The 6,000-nt window shown below is 46.9% G+C and overlaps 2 protein-coding genes across 6 annotated transcripts in view; one reads left to right on the top strand and one right to left on the bottom strand.

Annotated features, from left to right (window-relative positions):
* Asb7 (ankyrin repeat and SOCS box containing 7) overlaps positions 1 to 2,378 on the bottom strand; it is a 42,714-nt gene extending 40,336 nt beyond the window's left edge. For 2 of the 3 annotated variants that reach the window (XM_021168892.2, XM_021168894.2), the window contains exons 1-2: positions 1,868 to 2,378; positions 1,585 to 1,680 (exon numbers count right to left, since the gene is read on the bottom strand). The gene's annotated coding sequence lies outside the window, so the exon portion shown is untranslated. Of the gene's footprint in view, positions 1 to 646; positions 722 to 1,584; positions 1,681 to 1,867 lie in introns of all 3 variants that reach the window. The other variant, XM_029479628.1, reaches the window with a different exon arrangement.
* Positions 2,379 to 2,700: 322 nt separating this feature from the next.
* Positions 2,701 to 6,000, top strand: part of Lins1 (lines homolog 1) — a 27,221-nt gene continuing 23,921 nt past the window's right edge. For all 3 annotated transcript variants that reach the window (XM_029480183.1, XM_029480185.1, XM_029480184.1), the window contains exon 1: positions 2,701 to 2,785. The gene's annotated coding sequence lies outside the window, so the exon portion shown is untranslated. The remainder of the gene's footprint in view (positions 2,786 to 6,000) is intronic.

Genomic DNA, 6,000 nt, shown 5'->3' on the forward strand with positions numbered 1-6,000 from the left:
AACAGCAATTACAGTCAGGTACAAGCCTTTGATCCCAGCACTCAGGAGGCAGAGTCAGGCACACCTGAGTTCAAGGCTATCCTGATCTACAGGGAGTTTCTGGACAGCCAAAACTACACAGAGAAGCCCTGTCTCAAAGCACCAGAAATTAAAAAGAAGAAAAGGAGGAGGAGGAGGAGGAAGAGGAGGAGGATACAGCAATTACAGTGAGAACAGAGAGCTGATATATAGTATTTTTAAATTTTATTCAGGACATACTTTCTTTGGCGTGTAGTTTCAAGTCTTAAAAATGTGCAAGCCACCAGAGCCCCTTAAAATTATCCTTATGTCTTAAATATCAGTAGAATCAAAACATATTATTTGTGTGTGTGTGTGTGTGTGTGTGTGTGCTTGCACACACACACACACACACACTGGCAGATAAGACGGAAAATCTAAAGGAATAAAAAGCCTACCATTTTGAATACTTCTTTGTACTGAAAATTTCAAAAAACATTTGAGATATTAAAATAAATGAGTCACTTTTTATACGTGATAACAAATATTATAGTTAATCATTAGGTAGTCTCTAGGTTGTCCTTTGTATAATCTCTCCCTATGGTTTATTTGTATACATTCTCTCTTTATAGTAATGTTCTAAACTTACCTTTAGGGCATTTTCGGAGGCAGCAGAAATCTGAGCACATGACCTAGGTGCTTATATTTCAATCTAGTAAATTCTCTGTAAGGGTTTTAAAATGAGAAAACAAGAATGACCACTGCCAAAACCAAGCAGCAGATAGCTAAACATACCAAAACAATACTTTGTTTCAAAATTCCTGACTGTGCCACTATTGTCAAGGAGATACATTGTAAATTTTTAGAAGTTCACCTAGAACACCAGAGATGTAACAAATACTATGTATCACTTCATAACAGCTCCGGGTCTCCATCCACTTTTCTCACACAAACACAAAAGAACACCATAGTAAACTATATACTTTGTTTCGGGGTCTAATAGTGCTCTTATACAGTTCTTATACTGTTCCCATTCTTAAGCTACACACATTCACTTTTTCCAGGAAAGCCAAATCCAATTATTTTCTTCAAAACCTGTAAGTTTCAGTCCTCCTGTTCACCTTCTGCTACTAAGCCATTATCAGTTAGGTAACCCTGAAGCTTTCCTGATGGAGGCATAGAGAAAAAAAAAAAAAAATGTACATGGGCAAAACAGTAAACTGTGGTTTAATTAAAAGCAGAATCATTCAGAATTAACAAGCAATTAACATGGAATTGAAGAATTCCTATGAGAGTATGGAAGGCGGGGAACTACAAAAAGGTCTCCAAGCCTCCGAGCAGAGTACATGACACGGTATACCAAAAGATAATGCAAAACACGGAAACGCTCTGACCGGGTCCCAGTTTCTGGGCTAGAGAAGTTACTGGAGTGTTAAGGACCAGGCATGGGCAGTGCTTCTGGTTTTGCTAGGAAACTAGGATCTAAGAAAGCTTGCATTCCCAGGCAACCACCCTGGAAATAAAGCGTTACTTAATGAGGTAGGGGCCAGGAGTAAACAATGGGGGAAGGGAGGTCTGCCTCTTTACCTTTCAAGAGGATGCTGGTCCAAAGCACTGTTTATTGCTCCTCTGGTGGGTGGCCAGACCCCTTCTACTCGCGAGTGTCCTCCAGCAAGCTCAACCCTGGAAAACAGAAACCGATCAGTGGTGCAGTGATCCAGGGGCGAGGAGAGGGGTCTGAGGATGGGGGAGCCTAGCAAAGGCTGGAGGGTGGCAAGGGCAGGCAGGCTGGAGCAGGGCTTCTCCCCCAACCCCCACCCAGCCACCCAGCCAGCCCCCTCCCCTCAAGGGAGGAAGAAACTGACTTTACCTGTGTCCTCAGTTGCAGCTCCTCTCTCTCCTTTCAGCCTCCTGCACATTCACCAACTTCTCCATTGAAGAAACACCCCAGGCAGGGCCGGACACCGTGTTCCTGATCCTCCTGGGTGCTTCACGGCCCCAACCCAGAGAGCATCCAGATAGTCGATCCGGCTGGGGGTGGCGATCTTGGCCTCGGAGCAGCCTCCGGGAAGGGGCGCTGGGAGGAAGTGCCGGCTGGGGGGGGGGGCAGTCCCGGTCCAGGGGCTCAGACCAAGGGTCTGCCGCGCGCCGGGCCGGAGGCTTTCAGCTACCGAGGGACTCAAGAGGTCTGGGGACAGAGAGACCCTAAGTCGTACCAGGTCCGAAGTGTCAGCAGCAGGGTGTCCCGACAGGGGGCTTTCGGGATGCACTTTGCACTGGGCCACCCCCGCCCCCTCCTTCCAGCACTTTGGGGTCACTGGGATGGGACCAAGCCTTCGACAGCCAATCAGCTGCCGCACTGGAGCCTGCGCTCCAAGCCGTAAACCAGATCCGCGGTGGGTGGGGGTTGGGGTAGGGGGTGGGGGCGACTTGGTTGGTTGGTTGCTTCCTTCTCCTCACCCAGAGGCCCCCACCCCCTGGCTGTCGTAAAGCTGCCCGCGGATTCGCGACAGTTAGAGGAGGCGGGCTAATAGAGGCTGGGACTTGTCTCCGATTGGTCGCTCTCCCTTCGTCCCCACTCCGCTTCCCCGCGGCGGTTCTCCAGGCTCCACCCCCAGCCTGGAGACTCTAAGCGGTTGCTAAGAGACACTGTACTACGAATGGGGCTTCTCCGCCTGCTGAGGGAGGGGCCGGCGAGGCCTTCCGTGGAGTACGGTGGCCTGGAGTGGGCAGCTGTGGGCACGAGTGGCCGGGCGATGGCTGCGTGGCCCGGCCGGATGGCAGCCAGGTAAGCAGGAGCCCAGGTTGAGCTGGGTGGCTGGAGCGACACGTGCGTGGCAGGCTGAGCGACAGGCGAGGCGACAGGGCCGAGAGCAGGCGAGGAGGGCCCCTACTCGCCGTCGCTCTGCGGTGCTTCTTGGAAGCGAGTGGCGATGTTTGGTGCATCTGTCGGTCTCTGAGACCCGGTTAGCTTCCAGGCTGCCTCGCCCAGCCTGCGAGAGAGCACGCTCTTTGGGATCGCGAGGCGGGTTCAAGGGCTTGCCTGCGAGGATAGCGACCCTCGCGGTTTCTTGTGAATGAAAAGAGCTGGGGGGGGGGGGGACGCAGAGTGGGCACATTGATACATTGTTTAAATGCATTGATTCTTTTAGCAAGTGTCTACTGGGTTGACACTACTCTAGTTGTTGGGGAGACTTTGTGAACTTTCCTTTCTTTGTTTCTTTTTTTTTTTTTCTTTTATCTTAACAAGAGAAGATGAAACTGCAAAATGATTAGGAAAAAAAAAAAAAACCCACAAAGTAATGGAATACAGTTTGACTAGGATGCGCTGGACTCTTTGGATTGTTAGCCAGGTCTCTCAGAGAATGACATTTATGCTCTGTGAATGACAAAAAAACAAAAAAACAAAACAAAACAAAAAAAAACAAAAAAACTATCCAACAAAGATCTGAGGGAAGGCCTTTACAAGCAGTTAATCTGAAGTGCAAAGCCTTTGGTACTGGAATAAGTTTAGGGGAACTGTGACTGAGTAAGGGGAAGAAAGATGGAAATGAGATTAGGGGGTGTGGGCAGGCTGCAGATTTTGCAGGAATGTATAGGTCATGCCAGAATGATTACCGTTTCTATGTTTTGCATTGATCACTTAATAGAGAAAGCTGTTATGGGGGATTGGATTCCTGGGGATGATGTAACCTATTGCGATATTTTGTTGCAGGTGGGAGTCAGTGTTCGATTTGCCTCAGGGTCTTTTTTTCTAGGCTGTTACTCGGATAAAAAGTATTCCTTTGGTGTCTTTCATGGGAGTAACCTCTTATGTGGACAGACTAACTTCGCTTATTCCTAGAGAAGGTCATAAGTAAGAATAGGGGTTTGATGTGGTACCAAAACTGAAATATCTTGAAGACTATAATACTATGGCTTTGACAGGGAGTTTTGGGCTGGGCTGTCTATTCCTGACTTGAATATATACAAGAGTAAATGAAAGACAACTGAATATGATATCCTCAGAAAAGGGGTTAGTGAAAGCCCAGGTTATCTTCTAATTGAAGAAGTCTTTGGGGGCCTCAGAGAAAGCATACAGATTATTAGCTTGTGGGCACAGAAGTAAAGAGACCCCAAAAGGCAGATCTTAAATGTCCTGCAAGGCCATGTGTTTTTGGAGTTTGGGACATCATCCTAAGAAAAATAGAAAGGTTTTTCAGAATGTGGATGGGTGTATTGTAAGCCAAGATACAACTACTTAGGAAGGGATCTGTCCATGTCAAGGGTAGATAGAAATGGTTCACTGTAACCATTGGCATGGAATGAGTTGAGTTGATGTTCAGGGATAAATGTTTGTGGGTCTTCGCTCTCCAGGCGGAGTTCTGTAGGAGGCATGTGGGTTCTTCCTTACAGACTCACTGTTAGTATTCAGTGGAAGCCAAACACTACATTTTGAAATGTAATTTTTTTTTCCCTCTGTACTGACTGGTTTTGTGTGTCAACTTGACACAGGCTGGAGTTATCACAAAGAAAGGAGCTTCAGTTGGGGAAGTGCCTCCATGAGATCCAGCTGTGGGGCATTTTCTCAGTTGGTGTTCAAGGGGTGGAGGGCTCATTGTGGGTGGTGGCATCCCTGGGCTGGTAGTCTTGGGTTCTATGAGAGAGCAAGAGGGGAAGCAAGCAAGTAAGTAACATTGCCTCCATGGCCTCTGCATCAGCTCCTGTATCCTGACCTGCTTGGGTTCCAGTCCTTACTTCCTTTAGTGATGAACAGCAATGTGGAAGTGTAAGCTGAATAAACCCTTTCCTCTCCAACTTGCTTCTTGGTCATGATGTTTGTGCAAAAATAGAAACCCTGACTAAGACAGCCTCTTTCTCACGATGCTGGGCAGTGGCAGCCAGCCACCGCTGGCAAGCAGCTGCACTATCAGGACAAACTATCCAGGATTTGTTGGTATATTGTGTTTTTACATCCCCTCATGTCTATAGAAGGCCTCACTATGTCTCCTCTACACATACAGCTATGGTTTCTCACAGCATTTAATAATGGACACGAGAGATTCTGTATTTTTATACAATAGGTTTGTATGAACTTTGCCCACCCGTAAGCTAATGTGAGTGCTATATACATGGTCAGTAAATTAGGCTACAATAAGTAGCTTTGCTGCTTATGGTGTGCTTATGGGAACGTAGCCCCATGATAAGTCAATGAGTATCTATACAGAGCCCAGAAAAGAACTAAACCCTAACTTGCAAAAGTCAAATTGAGGACATAAAAGTTCATGGAATTATTCTGCAAGGGGAAGTGGGGAGGGCTGAACTCTGAAAAGTCCTGACAGTGAGAGCCCAGGAGAGAAAGTAGATCCAGAGAGGGTGATGAAGAAGGCCTCTCTGGACATGGAGAAGCCTTGTGTGTGCTTTTAGAAAAGGCAGGTATTTTTAAAATGGAAAAACTGCAGTTATTACCTATATGAATTAGGCCTACATTTTCTTTAGAGAATCTGTCCCTTTGGCCAGGAGCAATAAAATTTTAAGCAGAAAGAAAGAATGAAACTTGTAGAGAAGAGAAGGTTTGTTTTAACATGTGCACCCCTGGCATGAAGGCGTGTGACCAATGTAGGTAAATGATTAAGTTACCATTGTCTCTAGTGAGCCCCACAGGTTTCTCTCCCTCTGTTCAATATAACCTTTTCAGAAAATAGAAGTTCTTAGAACATCTTTAAATGTTTACACTTATGTATTTAATGTGTATGTGCGGGGATGTGCATCACCATTGTGCACATGTGAAGGTCAGAAGACAGCTTGCAGGCTGTTCTCTCCTTCCACTATGTGGGTTCCAGGGATTGAACTCAGGCTGCCAGGCTTGGCAGCAGGCTCCTTTAGCCACTGAGCCACCTTGTCAGCCAGGAGAACATCTTTAATAACTGTTTACTTAGATTAGAAAATATGAGAGCCGGGCGTGGTGGCGCACGCCTTTAATCCCAGCACTCGGGAGGCAGAGGCAGGCGGATTTCTGAGTTC

The sequence above is a fragment of the Mus caroli genome, chromosome 7, assembly GCF_900094665.2.
Source record: "Mus caroli chromosome 7, CAROLI_EIJ_v1.1, whole genome shotgun sequence".
In the NCBI taxonomy this organism is placed as follows: domain Eukaryota; kingdom Metazoa; phylum Chordata; class Mammalia; order Rodentia; family Muridae; genus Mus; species Mus caroli.